Below are 18,085 nucleotides of genomic sequence, written 5' to 3' on the forward strand. Positions count from 1 at the left end.
ACTATGGATCACGAGGTTTCAAGGCTTTGGAAGTACATGCGAAACGCCAAAAACATATGAAACAACTTGAAGCAAGGAAAACAAACTTTTCACTAGCTGGTACTTTTGGATGTCAACCGAAAGTGAGCAAACCTTACGGACTTCATCTTTTGTTTACATCAACTGCCGTAGACATCGAGAGGAAAGATCCACCCACTTTTAGTTGCAGACAGGGTTGTTAATAATGAGGTAAGCTAAAAAATATTTGCTTACGAAATACGCATGTTTGTTTTAAATATTAACCAATTATTGCTTTGCGAAATATAAATGGGTTTTTCTAAAAATAAAAAGCCATGTGAACATATATTATGAAATTACAGAAATTCAAAGAGTCGCATTATTGATTCCAGTTAACAATTTATTTGAAATAAATTTGCATATAATACTATTTTGTAATATTATGTTCTTTTGTAGTCTGTTGAAACTATTGTCAGTGGTGTAACAATCTTGAAGGTAAATATTTTCACACTTGTTTCATGCAATATGTCAGTGTCCTCACATTATTATTATTTCCTATTTTCAAATATGAGTAAACAATACTAAACATGTTCAATTATTTTCATAAATATATATCCTATTTTGGCGAAAAGAATGAAATGTTTACATTACATTACATTACATGAACTGAAGTAATGTGGTAATACTGTAAATAAACTGTAGCTAATAACACTGATTGATGTGACACCTGTGGATGTGAAATGAACACAAGATGTAAATATTAGTGACTAAATACTGTTGGGACTGAACCATATACAGTGATTCATTAGGATAATTGGGTTATGTATGTTCTATTAATGATGTTTTCATGTCTTTAAACACTAAAATATTTTCTTCAAATGGTGCTGTCTTTGTTAATTTTTGCATGTTAAATTGGTGAAAAACCAGGAGCTTCGGGGGGCCTGGCTGGAGGCCTTCGTCCCCCAGACCCCCGGAAATGTTTTCAGTCTTTTTCATTGTGGTCAAATCACATGCCTGATGGTGGCTTATTGTACAATAGTGCTCAATACAAAAAGTACAGAGCGTCACCAACGCATGACAGTCTTTTTTTGGGCACTCGAGTCTGCAGAATTTTATGCGGGAAAACAGACTAGGCATAACATTTTGGTTGATAACCATATCATTGGAAAAGTGGAACATACCAAAACCAAGGTACCATTGTAAAATACAATTTAATGTCAAAACAAGGATGTGCATTAGGGCTGCAGCTATCAATTATTTTAGTAAAAAAAAAGTATACAGATTAGTTTGTTCTATGAATTGAGTAATCATATAAAACACACTTTACAGCCTGAATGAGTATTACAGGAACAAATGTTGAAATAAACAATTTTCTGTTATCAATTCCTGTTATTCTTTTTTCTAATAAATATACATCATCAACATTGAAATTTGACTTTTAAGATGTGGGCATTACTAAAAAACAACAACATAAACAACATTTTGGGGGCGGCGTGGCTCAGGTGATAGAGCGACCATGCCAGCAACTTGAGGGTTACAGGTTTGATCCCAGCTTCCGCCATCTGAGTCCCGTCCGTTGTGTCCTTGGGCAAGACACTTCACCCTTGCTCCTGATGGGTCATGGTTAGGGCCTTGCATGCAGCTCCCGCCATCGGTGTGTAAATGTGTGAATGTGGAAATAGTATCAAAGCTCTTTGAGTACCTTGAAGGTAGAAAAGCACTATACACGTATACCCCATTTACCATTTATTTACCATTTCTGCTGTTTCTGCTACAGACATCACAGCAGCCACATGCCATCCTGTGCGCTCTTCTGCGAAAGCCATGCAGAAACAATGTCTGCATATTTAAAGTTCCAGATACTGAGATTTTATAAATGTTAAAATTTGTACACTTTGTATGTAAAAATAAAATGCCAAAAAATATTTATTGAAGCAACAGATTATACATTGAAACTTTTTTTTTTAATATATAATCAAATTAATCGATTTATTCAAATAATATTTGCAGCCCTAATGTACATACATATTTTTTTGTAGTATTCAGATCCGTGCTATATCTATATATATGCTTTGGTGCTCCTGTCTTTGTCCCGTCATGAGCCTCTTTTACGCTGTCATGGGCTGAGCTCATTGTCAGCAGACCTACACAGCAGTTAGCAGCTAATTTACTTGCATAATTAGCCTAATTGTGGCATGCTGTGTGCAACCATGGCTGTATGATACCAAGGTATATCCAAGGTGTTTCAATTAAACAGCACCGTGTTGGGGATGTGACAGGTGTGTTTGAGTGTAGACAGTAGACATTGTATTATCATACCACGAAAAGCGTTTTTGTAATACACCGTCATCAAAAGGATCTATGAATGTTTTGCTCTATAAAACTAATTACACACAAAAGCAGTGTAGATGTAAGATTTAAAATCCCAGTAGCATGAAATCAAACCGTAGCAAAGTTGAAAATAATTTACTTGGACCCGGAACTTTTGCTGGCAGAGTTTCTCTCAGTGAAAGGAAACCACTAAGGGTGTTGTCACTGTAATGTAGTGTTTTTGCCAGTTTACAGCACTCTATTAAAACTCGTTCTTTTATTGATTTGTTCACAACATTGTTAGTAAACAGCAAATTATGGGCACTCACGGAGTCATTGAGAAATGATGTAGCTCGAACATTTAAATGGCTGCTTATGGTATTTACCTGTCACTCTTAACATACAGCATGCACATTTCTGTTTTTGAGGAGACAGCAATGAACACTTACCCATCAATTCATTAAGTGAATGTGAAAAATCTGCAATAATGGTATTCATCCATACATATTCTATACAGCTTTAATGATGGTGGGCTAGTGCCTATCCTTTTTGACTTTGGATGAGAGGCAGAGTATAACCTGGAGAATAGGGTATATATAGTATAAATGAACACAAACACAAACACACACACACACACACACACACACACACACACACACACACACACACACACACACACACACACACACACACACACACACACACACACACACACACACACACACGCACACACACACACACACGTATTATAGCTGGGTGATATATCGAGTTTGTAAGATATATCAATATATTTTTAAATAAGATATGAATTAAGAAAATATTGTAATATCAATATAATTTATTTCACGTTAAAATGACCACACACCGCTTATTTGTTGTGTTCCTTGTTCTCCCCTGCTTCCCACTCCCTCTCAGCACTCCATGGGCTACTAAACCCCTCCCCTTTCTCCTTCCAAGATGTGTATAAGAACATCCATGATTGGTTGACATTAGGGAAAAACATTAGGAACAGGCCAATCAGAGGCAACATAGGGCGGGTCATGGAACCAGGAAGGGAAATCACAACAGACATCCCAAAGGACCACAAGAGAGTCGTAGAAGTGAAGAGGGAATATTCAAGTGGGCAATTTATATATTAAAACAACTAGTGGAAGATGGCAGATTCTCTTCTTTAGATTTTTCTTTTAGCGATGTAGACAATGTCCAGGGAACCCACAATGCGTCTACTTGGCCACATTTGGACAAATGTATGCGTCTGGATAAAACATTAATTTTAATTGTTTACCATGTAAGCCCAAATCAAAACTGTTCTCGAGTTGCCAAGCCGGTCATATTGCGCATGAGAAATGTTGCCAAAAATGTATGCTGAAGTGAGAAAGATCATAGCCGCACAATTAAGTCAGGTCATTAACTTGGCGCTGACCAGAACCTTACGTATGTGACAGTCCATTACATAGTCAACTGGGAATTAAAAAGTGCCTGCCTGCAAATTTATGAGTTTGATACAGTTTGTATTATTTGCAGCTATGTTATTAATTTTACACATTTTTCTATTTTATTAATGTTATGTAATTCTGTGCTACTTAAACAGTTTATTTTCTGTGCTGTTAATACCCACCTGGACTAACTGGGTTAATAAAAGTACAGTACAGTTGTCATTCAGTTCAATGTCAGAGAATCTCGCTGAATATATATTTATATATTTATTTATATATATATATATATATATATATATATATATATATATATATATATATATATATATATATATATATATATATATATATATATATATATATATATATATATATATATATATATATATATATTGTGGCAAATGCAAGAAACACAGCGTTGTTTCTTTGAGGTCTTTATTGTAAGACTGCCAACATAAGAATGTACAATAAAACACAATATGCACTTTTATAGTGTGCCCAAGAAGGTACATAAAACCACACCCATTCTGCTGAGTGTGAGCATGGTCCTAGTGCCCGCCACAATATATATATATATACACCCAGACAGCAAGTTATGGGGACAAAGAAAACCTGTCAGGGGGCCTCACTCGCCTGCCGTAACGGCTACAATGTCCATCCCGCGAAGCGGGTGTGCCTTGTGGAGCAGAACAAACATCAGGGTCCGGGGGAGGCGAAAGACATTCAACCCGAACAGATTTTGGGGGGCGACCTCGGCGGGGGACTTGGCCCGGCAGTAATTCTTCACCTGCAACACAATGCGCCGGTTTAAGTCTGTCCAGAGAAACGCATTCCCTGCGCCCGCCCATATCCAGCACAAAGTTTTTAGGACCGCGTTCCAGCACCCTAAATGGGCCATCGTAAGGCGGTTGGAGGGGCGAACGGTGGGCGTCGTGACGTACAAAGACAAAACGGGCAGATTTAAGCTCCGATGGCACAAATGACTTAGGGAAACAGTGGTGAATCGGGCCGGGAGCCAAGGAACCCCTCGTCAAAAAGGGAAAAGGTCGCGGGGTACAACCCTCAGGTAAAAATTCCCCCGGAACGCGTAGTGGCTGACCGAACACCAATTCAGCGGGGGCCGCTGCAAGATCCTCTTTAGGGGCTGAGCACAACCCGAGCATAACCCAAGGTAAACGGTCAATCCAATTGCTATCAACGAGCGCTGCACGCAAAGCCGCCTTAAGCGACCGGTGAAAACGTTCACATAAGCCGTTAGCTTGGGGATGGTAGGCTGTAGTACGGTGCACCTGCACACCCAAGGACTGGGCCAACGCTGACCAAAGCTCTGACACAAACTGGGATCCCCTGTCCGAGGTGATATCAGACGGCGTGCCAAAACGCGCAACCCAGGCTGACAGAAACGCGCGAGCAACGTCTACCGAGGCAGTGGAGGAAAGAGGAACTGCTTCCGGCCATCTGGTAGTACGATCTACCATTGTTAGCAAATGTGTATAACCCTGCGACGGAGGGAGGGGGCCAACTAAGTCTACATGCACGTGGTCAAACCGCCTGACCGGAATCGGAAATGGTTCGAGGGCCGCCTTTGTGTGCCGGTGGACCTTGGCACGCTGACATGCCACGCATGCGGCTGCCCACTGCCTAACATCCTTCCTAAGGCCAGGCCAAACAAACTTGGCACCAACCAACTTGACGAAAGCCCGAACGCCAGGGTGCGACAGGGAGTGTATTGCGTCAAAAATCCGGCGGCGCCAGTCTACCGGGACAACCGGCCGAGGGCGGCCAGTGGAAACATCGCAGAGGAGGGCGGGACCGCCATCCTGAACTACCACCTCCTCGAGCACTAGCGCTGTACCGTCAGTTTTGAGTGCGCGGATGTCAGGGTCGTCGGGTTGGTCAGCGGCCATTCCCGAAAAATCTAAACCGAGCTGCACGGGACACACGAGTATGCGTGAGAGACAGTCAGCCACAGGGTTGGCCTTACCGGCCACATGCTGAATGTCCGTAGTGAACTCTGAGATGGCCGACAAGTGACGCTGCTGACGGGCTGACCAAGGCTCTGTGACCTTTGACATGGCAAACGTCAGGGGTTTGTGGTCAACAAAAGCCGTGAAGGACCGACCTTCCAACAGAAAACGAAAATGGCGTGTTGCAAGATACAGTGCCAACAACTCTCGGTCAAATACACTGTACTTCCGCTCGTTATCTCGCAGTTTACGACTGAAGAACGCAAGGGGCTGCCATACATTCGCCACCCTTTTCTCAACCACAGCGCCCACGGCGACATCAGACGTGTCCGTTGTCAAAGCCACGGGCGCCGCGGAAACAGGGTGGGCGAGGAGAGCAGCCTCTGCGAGCGCGGATTTAGCCCTATGAAAAGCTTGGACTCGCTGAGGAGACCATTCGAGGGAATCGCTTGCCTTTTTGTTCCGTAGGGCACCATAAAAAGGCTGCAGGAGGTGGGCAGCGCGAGGAAGGAACGATTATAAAAATTAATCATACCCAAAAATTCCTGCAGAGCTTTGACAGTGGAGGGGCGAGGAAAATCTGCCACCACTTGCACTTTTGAAGGCAAAGGGATCGTACCCAGTGACGAAATACGGTGACCTAAAAAATCAATCTCTGACAGCCCAAACTGACATTTAGAAGGATTGACGATCAGGCCGTGCTCGTCAAGACGTGTGAACACCTGTGTTAGGTGTGACTGGTGCTCCTCGGCTGAAGGACTCGCCACCAAAATGTCGTCCAGATAAACAAACACAAAATTGAGGCCGCGCAAAACTGAGTCCATTAATCTCTGAAAGGTTTGTGCTGCCCCCTTCAGGCCAAAAGGCATACGCAGGAACTCAAAAAGCCCAAACGGGGTTATTACTGCGGTCTTGGGCACGTCCTCGGCACGCACCGGCACCTGGTGATAACCACGAACTAAGTCTACCTTCGAGAAAATGGCGGCGCCAGCCAGGTGCGCCGAAAAGTCCTGGATGTGCGTAATAGGGTAGCGATCGTGCGTTGTGATGTTGTTAAGGCGGCGAAAATCCCCACAAGGCCGCCAGGATCCGTCTGACTTGGGCACCATGTGCAAGGGCGAGGCCCACGGGCTATTAGAACGCCTAACGATGCCTAAACGCTCCATAGTAGCAAACTCCTCTTTAGCAATGGTCAATTTAGCTGCGTCAAGATGGCGCGCGCGTGCAAAAACTGGCGGGCCCACCGTGGGAATGAAATGTTCGACACCGTGCTTAGTGTCCGCGGTGGAAAAAGCGGGAGTGATTAATGACGGAAAATCCGCCAGCAAACGCTGAAAAACGTCACCAGATACCAAATAATTACCGTGTGTTAACGGTCCAAGTCCCCCCGCCTTACATGTAAATGTTGAAAAAGACACAGCATCAATCAATCGGCGGTTAGCAACATCAACAAGCAGTCCATTAGCACACAGAAAATCCGCGCCAATAATGGGAACCGTGATGGCGGCGATGATAAAGTCCCACTGGAATTTGCGTCCATGAAAGCACACAGTCACCAACCTGGAGCCGAAAGTGTCGATCGACGAGCCGTTGGCGGCATTCAGCAGCGGCCCGCAGCCACCTGTCGCCCTGTCCGCGTCCGTGGCAGGTAACAGGCTGACTTGCGAACCGGAGTCCACCAGGAAACGTCTCCTTGACGACGAGTCAGCGATGAAGAGCAGCTCGCTTGCTTCGCCGGCGCCCACAGCTGCTACTGAACGCTGGCGTTGGAGTTTCCCGGGGCCGTGAAGGAGCATGGACGGACACACCGTCGAGCTTTGGCGCCAAAACGTTGATGGAAGAAGCACTGGCTCGCTTCGCGCCTTTTCCGGGTAGCGACTCCCGCCGCTACCGCTGGGTCCGCGTTCTCCATCGTCTGCCGGGGGGGCGCTTCCACGCTCTGCACGGCAAACCGTCTGGAAGCCAGAAGCACCCGGTCAGCTTCTTCAGCCAAGCCCCGGTAGTCGCCGGAGGCCAGAGAAGCGGAGTTAGCCAACACCGCACGGACCGCAGGTGGTAGCTGCCGCAAGAAAAGATGCGGGAAAATGAACCTGCCCTCCTCGGAGCCCAGCAGCGACAGCATACTGTCCATTAGATCCAAGGCGGTGCTATCGCCCAAACCGGGCAGGGAAATAAGTCTATCTGCCCTCTCAGCGTCAGTTAGAGTAAATCTCCGAAGCAGAAGATTCTTGAGGGCTGCGTACTTGCCGCACTGTGGAGGCGTTCGCAACAGCTGCATGGCGCGGCGAGTGGTCGCCTGGTCGAGGGCTGTTACGACCAAGTAATACCGGGAGTCGTCGCCGGCGATTCCTCGCAGGTGGAAAAGTGCCTCGATGTGCTGGAACCATGATGCCGGGTCGCTCTGCCAGAACTCCGGAAGCTTTGTCCCCACGGGGGATGCAGGTTGCTGGAGTTGGGGCGACATGGCCGATGAAGACACAGCTTCCTCTTCTGCGTGAAACATTGTCGGGGTCACCAATGTGGCAAATGCAAGAAACACAGCGTTGTTTCTTTGAGGTCTTTATTGTAAGAATGCCAACATAAGAATGTACAATAAAACACAATATGCACTTTTATAGTGTGCCCAAGAAGGTACATAAAACCACACCCATTCTGCTGAGTGTGAGCATGGTCCTAGTGCCCGCCACAATATATATATATATATATATATATATATATATATATATATATATATATATATATATATATATATATATATATATATATATATATATATATATATATATATATATATATATATATAATGTATCTATATGTATTATATACATTTATATGTATATCATTTATACAAACATATATCATATATATTAAGGCTGTCAAATGATTAAAATAATTATTCGCGATTAACCACAGTTTGTTCATAGTTAACTCAAAATTAATCGCAATAATCACAGATAAAAATATTTTTTGTCATTAATATAACTCTACCCTACACAGATAATTTTCACATTTATATTACCATGACTGGACAATTAGTTTGCTTTGATGAAATGTTCTTTAAAGATTATGCTTTTTTAAACCGCTCAACACAAAAAAGATATGAAAATCCTTTTAATGACAATAAAAAAAATACATTGGTTGGCGTCTTTCCAGATTTTGTATTCTGTAGAACACATTAATTGTATTCCTGCTATAGAAACACTTGCATTCAAATGAGAGAAATTGCACCATTTAGATACCAGTTTCATGGATTAATAACAAAATATGAATTGTTACGATCATGCTTTGATTGTTAAAAATGTTTGGTAATGTAATCGGTGATATTTCTACCTGAATGAATGCTTCCGATGTTCTGTACAATACATATTGTAAAGTGAATGGTATTAGTTTCCCTACATGACAATTTTTTAACGTTCTCTATTAATTAATAAAATAATAATATTTAGCTTGCCAAACATTCTGTAATTGCTAACTATCAATCAGAACAGGTTATAAAATAATATACACCTAATATAGCATATACATGTATAATAATATAAACATTTATTTAGGTAGAAATATCGCAGATTACATTACAAAAACATTTTTGACAAAACATGTTAGTAATTTACGACGATTTTTCATTGTTTTGGTGGTTAGACCAGAGGTGATGCATTGTGCTATTATTGTGAAGCCGGAATTGTGTGATTTGTATGAGAAGTTCAGGATTTCCCCTAGATTGCCACTTTATAAGTGAGACATAGTCATCTATATGATAATAATTTTGATTTGCATTGATGCATATATTTTCTTTAAAAAGGCTAAACATATGTTTTATGTATATTTGAAACACATATGTGTTATTAGTTATTAATATTAACTAGGGCTGTCAAAGTTAATGCGATAAGGCGTTAACTATACATTTAAATAACGACACACATTTTTTTAACGGCCGATTAACACGAACACTTTCTTTTGACCCTTGAGCCATGCTGTAGCGGTGGAACTTGGCTGCAGTTCACTTGTTACAGATGAGCCACAAGCGAGCAGAAATTGATAAAATAAAGTCAACCTTATGGAAATATCAGGTTCAAAACCATAGGAAGTTGTTCTCCCGACAAGAAAGGATTATTTTTTGCCGTGAGAAGAGGAGACATCCCTGCAGCAAACACCTGCTGCGCGTGTCGAAAGAGGTGGGTGGTGCTTCACTTCCGTGTTCAGATTACGGTTAAGGTGCAGTGATAAAATAACATTCAGATTGTTACTGTGACTGCTTTAGTAAGTAAGATAACATAAAAGCTAAAAAGAAATGAAAGAGGGTGGGTAGAATGTCGAAAGGAGACTTTTTCCACACACTTTTCCGGCCTCAAAATAAAAGCGCTCGGCTATACACCCGGTTTAACTACGTTTAGGGTTTCTCCTTAATGTATGAGCTTCATATTAGCCGCCACACCTAAAAAAATTAAGTAATGTAATGTATTGCAGCGTCCAGAAGAAAACAAACAAAGTCTGACGCTCTTTTTAACTTTTATGGCCAATTTTATGCTAACAGTGGGCCCAATACCAACAATTATGTCCTCCGTGCACACACGTCTGCCTCCGTGCTTCACTCATAGACACACAACACTTGTTCATTCTCCGCCGACACGATGTGTTCACAGACCATGGGAAAAATGACACCCATAACATACTAACATACACATTACACATACACTAAGTAGCTGAAATATTGTGTAAATTCTTTAATAACATGTTCTGGTCGTGTCCTCAATTACAGAATGATTAGCAGGCTGAATATTACATAATGCACATAATAGAGAAGGTTAAAATATTGTCATGCAGCAATATGAAGCCACCCCCCTGAAAATTATCTGTATAGAGTACATTTATTCATGATGAAAAATGATATGAACAATGCGATTATTCGCGATTAAATATTTTAATCGTTTGACAACCCTAATATTAACATATATTTTTGTTCTTATATTATCAGAACCAGAAACAGCTTTATTGGCAATGTTTAACACAGCCAATTTCACTTGGTAGACTGCCAGTGAATGCAATTTCAATTGTTGCTGCTTATTGTAAAAGGTGATACAGGCTACACTATATTCTGCCCTCCCTGAAATTTGCAAGTTCCTTTGCCATAAACAGTCCTTTGAATTAGAAATTAAATAAATAACTTGATGTGTTTTTTTGCTATTCCCCACAATGAAGTCACTGTAAAACCAAGTCCACTAAGTACATTATATATACACATATGAAGTACACATACAAATAGGAATCTCGTTAAATTAATAAATTAGTTTAGAATAAGCTAAAAAAAGCAAAACAGTTATGCAGAATGAAGGTTGAGCTGTAATGCCGCTAGCTTAATGCTAACGTAAAATGGATAAGCTCATTGACAGACTAATCAAATCTAGCATGGACGGTTGCAGAGCACATATATATACAAGCAATTATTCACATCCATATCTATGGACAATTTACAGTCTCCAATAAACCTAGCATGCATGTTTTTGGAATATATACAGTATACAATATATTATATATATATATATATATATATATATATATATATATATATATATATATATATATATATATATATATATATATATATATATATATATAAATAAGAGTCTCATCCCTACGCTTCCTGGGAGTTCACCTGGATGAGGACCTGTCCTGGAGGACCAACACCATGGCCATCGTCAAGAGGGCACAGCAGAGGCTCTACTTCTTGAGAGTACTCAGGAATCTCCACCTGAGACAGGATCTGCTGGTGTCCTTCTACCGCTGTTCTGTGGAGAGCATCCTCACATACTGCATCTGCGTATGGTTCTGCAGCTGCACAGCAGCAGAGAGGAAAGCTCTCCAGAGGGTCGTCAACTCGGCCCAAAAAATCATCGGGTGCCCCCTCCCCTCCCTGGAAGAACTGTATAACTCCCGCTGCCTGAAGAAGGCAGCCAACATACTCAAGGACCCGTCCCACCCCGGCAACAGCCACTTCGATCGGCTGCCTTCCGGCAGACGTTTCAGAACCATGCGAACCCGCACAAATAGACTCAGGAACAGTTTCTACCCCCGGGCCATAAATGCACTAAACGCAGCTAAATTGTAAAAAAAAAAAAAACAAAAAAAACAAAACTCCCTCACGTGCAACATGAGGAAGCCACCGGTCAATCACGATCCGGGACTGTGCAATCAGCGATTACATGCCAACTGGACAATATTTATCATATTTATTCACACAATTAATCCAAAATAAAATGCCTGCACAGCATAGGAGGTAGGAAATGCTGACTCCCACCCCCTTAGCACACTGGGATTCAGCATTACTCCTCTCTAGTCACTTTATACTTTTTACTGTCTCGTTTTCTTTTACTTTGCCTCTTAGAGTGGTCTTAGGCCACATTGTATATTGCATATTGTGTATATTGTGTTGTTTTTGTATATTGTGTGGTTTCTTCTTTTTAAAAAAAATGCAAAGCACCTCAGGGAAGCAATCTAAATTTCGTTGGACCTGTACCTGTACATGCACAATGACAATAAAGATCATTCATTCATTCATATATATATATATATATTATATATTATATATTATATATTATATATTATATATTATATATTATATATTTCTATAATGTGACTGTCTGCTTGCATCGAGGCCGAGTGAGCAAGTGACGTATCAGATTCAGTGGATATAGCTGAAAAAATCATGTTCTTTGATTGTTGGCATCCACTATGTAATTGTCAGTTACAGAACTAGTCTATGAGAGTGCAATTACATTTAATACATTTTCCGTTTTCAAAGATTTTTTTGATAATGCAGCATATTTTAAAGATATCGGTCACTACGTTTATTTTTGAGTCGACAACTTTTTCAAAAAAATGCTGTTGTATTTTTGTTCATCATGAAGTCGAAAATAACATTTTAATAGGCGTAGATTCAAGTTAACTGTCAAGCTAATGTCAGCAGTCTTGTGTGCGCCGTAATACATCAACAAAAGAGCGCCAGGAGGAATGTGGTTATGCATTTATTAACACAAAATGTAACATGCTAATATGATATTCCTTGGCGTTCACACTTGGAGTATGCACACTTCAATAAAGTCAGAACAGTGCCTGGAGCCTGATTTTCCTTTTTACAAAACCATGTTTTAACGTTTCAACCCAATTTGTTTTCACATTTAATATCTGACCAATTTCAGATTTAGTTATAAAAAGCTATTTCTTTTTTTAAGGACCTTTAGTCTCACAACCTAAACACTATTTATGGACAATCTATGAGTCTGCTTCACTTTTACACACTTGCACACACACGCACACGCACACACACTTTGTACAATCATGAATATCAATGGAAATCCTTTGCCTTTGAAGAGTTTTGTGGTAATACATTGTAACACCCCAAACGTTTTATTTCCTTTTCTTTTTTTGTCATCTGCATCCTCAGAGTTCACACTGGGAAAGGTTCTTCTGCCATCAGGCAAGTTGTGGCTGGTTCTGCTCTTCAGTTCCCTAGGCACTCACACACACACACACACACACACACACACACACACACACACACACACACACACACACACACACACACACACACACACACACACACACACACACACACACACACACACACACACACACACACACACACACACACACACACAACCTAAAGGAAAATACAAATGCAAAGACACACACGCATGCACACACACACACACACAGGAGAGCATACCAAGAGCCCATTTTTGTGTTTTTCCTGCTTGTACTGCACTGCTGCATCATTTTCCATTTTCCTGATGAATTCCTAGAGCCAGCAGCAAAGTGTCACTTTTCTTCGATTTGCTAATTTGCATTAGTTCCGTTCCCCAGCATGATTCTGGGCATCAGTGCCCACAAGCTGAATGTCAGTGTCTCCTCCCAGAATACAAATATCCCCCTGATATTGTATGTCATGTATACTCCTGGACATCTCTAACATTTGATAATACCCTTGATGTTTCTCTATAAAAAAAAACAAACACCACGTATCCAGAATATGTCTCTCTGCACTCAAAGAATCCTTTTTGCACCTGGAAAGCCTGCCATCGCTAATAAAATCATTAGTTATATAATCATGGATTTTAAAATTAAGACAGGTATTAACTTTGTTGCATCTTGAATAGAAACCCAATTAGCTAAATGCATCGACGTGAGGTGTCCCAAAAAGCTCTTGTCTTGAGGATTTGGAGGCAGCTCCAGACTGAGCGGTATAGGTGATCTGCCATGGCCCCATCTAATCTGATTTGCATGCCAGAGAGAATTATGTAATTGGCATTTATGCAGAACAAAGAAGGATCAGCTCATGGAAAAGATGGGTTTTCATGTAGAACTGTGTGTCTAAGCCTGTTTTCTACAGATCTTCACTGCCTACGGATGGCAACCCAGCACAGACTTTGTATGACACGGATACAGTACATGGCATGTTGCATTGGGAGCTTTACCAAATAATTTTTATATTATGCCACATATTGTTATACCTTTGACTTTTACAAAACTGGGATAAACTTAAGACATACAGATGAGGTTTTGACTAGACCACTCAATTAACTGATTCATGTTTACTGCACGCACATCATTTAATACAGGGATGTCAAACATACGGCCCGAGGGTTGGATAAGGCCCGCGAACAGGCTCAATGCGACCTGTGAGACCAGTTTACTGAATGTAAAATTGAGCTGCATTCTTACATTAAATAAACTGCTGTTCCAAATGTGTCCACTGGACAGTAATTCTGTTAGGCAAGCAAATAGTTTATACAGAGGCGAGCAAGTATACCAAGCAAGAGGTACACGCTAAAGCGGGGCTGCGACTCCTCCCCTTCGATCCAACGTGAAACAAACAGGAGTAAAATAAACAATTGATAACTCCACTTAAAATGCTGCATGAAACACTGCACATTGATATTGTTCTTTGAAAATTAATTTCTTCTAAGTATAAAGAAAGTGAACAGTTGTGATTTACTGCAATACTGTCAGTCTTTTAAGTTTGTTGAATTGTTCACATATTGCACATATGTTTTGAGTGATGCCATGAAGGCAGGGAGTAATTCAACCCTCTTTAATAGTTTCCACCTCAGTTTGTATGGTTTGTTGAGTTAGCACAGGATTAATATGTGGAAATTACAAATGAGGTAGTTGATACATAGAAGAGTTTTTAGTTATGCTTTATTTAGTTTTTTGTTCAATCCAAGATGGGCTCTGATTTAAAGTTACATTTCTTTGTAGGTACATTGAGATTAAGTCAAAGTTCATTGTATTCTTTGTACTTTTTTTGAAACGGCACACATTTTTTCCTCAGAATTTTCCACTAACTTGAAGTGTTTGGTCAAGAGGATTATTTGTGATATGTACATTTTCAGAATGTGCTTGTTCTTTTTAAGGCCAAAGTAAAACAAAGAAAACAATGTAAAGTTGTCGTAGTTGTATTTTTAAGTTATTATGCCATGATGTTACCCATCCGGCCCACGTGGGAATAGATTTTCCTCCATGCGGCTCCTGAGCTAAAATGAGTTTGACACCTCTGATCTAATATGTAATCTTTTAGAACGATTTTCATATTGAAAATTAAGTGTGTAATCCTATTACACGCCATTTACCTCAAAGCATTCATAAACTTTTAATAAATACGATTTGGTGTAAGCTCTTGTGAGTTGTTAGATTCCTCAAAAAGTTTGTATGCGCAAGCTATCCAGCTCAATAAAATCAATATTCTAATAAATGTGTACACTTAACATGGATGCCCAATACAAAGTTGGTTGCATGAGCTGTTTATTCACATCCTTGATGAAAAAACTGAGATACGTTTTCATTCATGAGTAGTAGATACTAGTGATAGGTAAATGATGTCTCCATCAGTGTACGGCTCACTCGCTACTTGTACAGTAGGTAATACTGTATTTTTGTTTCATCCTTCACTTAAAGCTTGACCAAAGAATGCACTACCGTTTTGATGAGACTTGATAAGTCAGAAAAAGGGAAATATGATACAGTAATGTCTGCTCACAGTAAACAGGAAAGGAAGAAAGTTTACCTTATTTGGCACAAAATGATCAAAATGATTCCACACATCGGACTTGTGTCTCTGACAACGGAGACACAATTTGATTGCAACACGCCACTCTTCCGACTTCATTTGGTTTGGTGTATGACAGTCAAAGGACACAGCAGTTGTATAAGTCACTTGTTTTTTTTTCTTAAAGTGAGACCCACATTGAAGGATAGAGGTACACGGTATCATTCATTGTGTTTTATAAGGCATTGGCGCTTCAGTATCGTTTGACCCATGACTACTAAATACTATCAATACAATACCGTATATGAAATGCCACACAGACCGGTTTTACTCTCGTCCAGTGATTCTTAAATTTTGGTACTGGTACGAAGGCTCCATCTATTGGTACGCCAAATAATCACTTGAATAAAGTACAATGTTTTATTTTCCCATATTCAAACACAGTGTTACTGTTCAAACTGTGTGTAATGTTAGAGTGGCCAACAATATTAAATATAATTTTTAAATAAAACCTCTGCCTTATTTTTAATGAATATGTAGGCCTACTATGCAACTGTATTTTACTGTTGGTCATTATTGTAGTACTTTGAGAGCCAAGTGTTTTCTGAGGTGGAACGTTTGAAAACCACTGCTCTGGTCCATTACAAACCTAACCTTAAAGAGTGGACAGTTTAAACTGTAAACTTGCTCACATATCTCTATTGTAAACTTCAGCAGCAGGTACAATTATTACACACACTGCACTGGCTCACTTCCTTGACTGTGTCCCTTAAACCACTTCCCTGCAACGTGTTTACTAGGAATCTATATAACAATCATTTTGTAACAGGCAGTCCCTCCATAAGTTTTTCTCTAAATTCAATAGTGTTTCTTACCTTTTTCATTAAAGTTCTGGCCAACTTTCTTTGGCCAAATGGTGGCTTATTTTGCAGTTGTACTTTTTTTTTTTTTTAAAAAGCACAGACTTAGTCACCAACAAGTCAGATTCCTTGTTTTGGCAAATTGTTTACTAGTTTGTTTGGCTGTACGATAACAGAAACAAACGTTTCGCGGAAATTTTCGTTGAAAACCCAGTCTTACGAAGATGGGTCATATGAAAATCAAGGTACCACTGTATAAACCGTGAATTGATTAACATGGACCGCGACTTAAACAAGTTGAAAAACGTATTTGGGTGTTACCATTTAGTGGTCAATTGTACGGAATATGTACTGTACTGTGCAATCTACTAATAAAAGTTTCAATCAATCAATCAATCAAAGCCTTCCAAACGGCTATTTAAATTATCCAAGCGCTGATTTGTCACCACATATAATTATTATTTTCTTTTTTTTTACCAATACAGCTAATAATTTGGTAGTCATAGGCAATGAGCATGACTATGAAATCAACTCTTGCTCCAGAAAAAGCCAAAGTGTATGCTGTTAGAACCTTTTGTCCTGAATGCCAGAGTAATATAATTATCTTGATGAATTTCATAGTAATTATCACATATCATATGCACGAGGAAATTAAATTCATTAAGAGGACATTTTTGCAAATTAAATATCGCAAATGACCCTGCGGGAAGATGTGAAAGGAAAGAGACATGGATTTTTTTCTTGAACATGACAACCAATTCTTTTTACATGATTTATTTATTTATTTATTTTTTTCCAACAAAAACGTCTACTGTGTTTGTAGCTTTGTTCAAATGAGTTTTGCTCCATCTCAGGGAAGAACAGAGGCTGGCTGGTGAAGCAGGATTGATAAGCTTTATAACAGTGCTGACTAACACCTGGAACTCCCCCAAATCTGGAACATGGCCCGGGGCCAAATCTCCCACAGTGAGTGTAAGATTTGTGCAATGGACTCTGATCCGACACACTCTCCCTGCTCCTCCTATTTCTAATGCTCGGAACTGTCAATGTTTTTGTTGGCGCTCTTGTGTGCACGAGTCGATTCAGACACTAAACTCCAACTAGAAATTTCACCCCACATAAAGCGGGTTGTCAGAAGCAGGCTGGACTGTTATTGGTTGGCCTGTCTTCTGTGTGTTTACCTGCCATGTGCATTTATGCAAATTATGTTGCTCTGCCCAGCCGAGGGAGTTTAGCTACAGAGAAGGTGACAAAGACGCTGTGAATTCATAAATAAGGATAGTTGATACTTCGCAATAACCGTGCAGCCTCTCTGGCTCCATTTGGTAAAGGTCAAAATATTTGCTGGACAAAAGGGATACTTTTCCCTCACAGAATTGAAGAAGTAAAGGATGTTAAAAAAAAAAGAAAAGATCAGACGAATACTTCTCCAAAGCTCTGATAAATTTTATGACCCTGTAAAGTCAAGGCTTCATT

This window comes from Entelurus aequoreus, linkage group LG05, assembly GCF_033978785.1.
Source record: "Entelurus aequoreus isolate RoL-2023_Sb linkage group LG05, RoL_Eaeq_v1.1, whole genome shotgun sequence".
Classification (NCBI taxonomy): Eukaryota; Metazoa; Chordata; class Actinopteri; order Syngnathiformes; family Syngnathidae; genus Entelurus; species Entelurus aequoreus.